Source organism: Branchiostoma floridae, chromosome 15 (assembly GCF_000003815.2).
Source record: "Branchiostoma floridae strain S238N-H82 chromosome 15, Bfl_VNyyK, whole genome shotgun sequence".
In the NCBI taxonomy this organism is placed as follows: domain Eukaryota; kingdom Metazoa; phylum Chordata; class Leptocardii; order Amphioxiformes; family Branchiostomatidae; genus Branchiostoma; species Branchiostoma floridae.
In genome coordinates this window covers 19,354,452-19,355,538 of record NC_049993.1, presented here as the reverse complement: position 1 = coordinate 19,355,538, position 1,087 = coordinate 19,354,452, and positions in this window count along the sequence as shown.

Here is a 1,087-nt window from a genome sequence, read left to right as displayed (position 1 = left end):
CTTGTATCAGGAAAACCTTTAGGAAGGTGACTCCTCCCTTGCCAGGGCAGACCTGGACTTAGCAGAGCAGCACTTTGCAGCTTCACTCAAGATGGTACATGTCAGAGGTAAGGTAGACACTGATGAAAAACTCAATTCTGTTGAAGTTCAAAGTATTTAGTAACTTAATATTTAGTATATTACTAGGTGATGCAACATTGCAATGAAAAAAAATGATATGCCAGATCCAATCTACACATGAACTCTACCTCTTAATTTGAAAAACAAATAGAGTTTTAGTCACATAATTTATAAACACAATCAAGAATATGACAAGAGTACAATGTATCAAGAAAAGTCATTAAAAATGTTAAGCAGCAAGTCAATTCAGATGGATTAAAGGAGTTTCATATCATTGTGTAAACACCATATATCTAATACTAAAATGTACATCCCATGTTTCATAACAATGGGAACCAGTTTATGAAGATTTATTATTTTTATGAATTCATTTTTATTTGCTAATATATATGTGCAACAATTAGGTAATGCTATGTACCGCATACACGTTTTCCTAGACCCCACAGCCCAGCAGTACCAGAGAGAGGTGGAGCCCCTGTGCAAGTTGGGGGATGTCTACAGTAAGCGAGGTCAGCAGACAGGAGACGGGGGAGACTTTGTCAAAGCAGCAGCTCTCTACAATGCAGCAATAGCCAGGTCAGAGGGTCAGGTCCTCAATGGTAATATGCCAATAGCTATCGAAGAGGTAGAGAAGGCATTTCTCAAATGTATTTTAGACATTAATTCTAATGTAAGCCAAGATGACACAGACAAACGCAAGAAACAGCTGAAGGAGATGCGGGACCAGATCAAACTGGAGATGGAAACCATTGACCAGCAGCTGGATCCCTATGTACATGATGAGGATGACCCATGTGTCAAAGAGATAGAGGCAAAACGAGCTCAAGCTGTCAGGCAGTTGTTTGAGAACATTGCACAACAAAGGAAGGAGTTCATCAGGCAGCTTGTAGAAGAGTGTATAGGGTTTATGGGTCCCCCTCCCTGTAAGTATGCCCTGGTAGGTTTGGGGTTCACAGGCCCACAGACT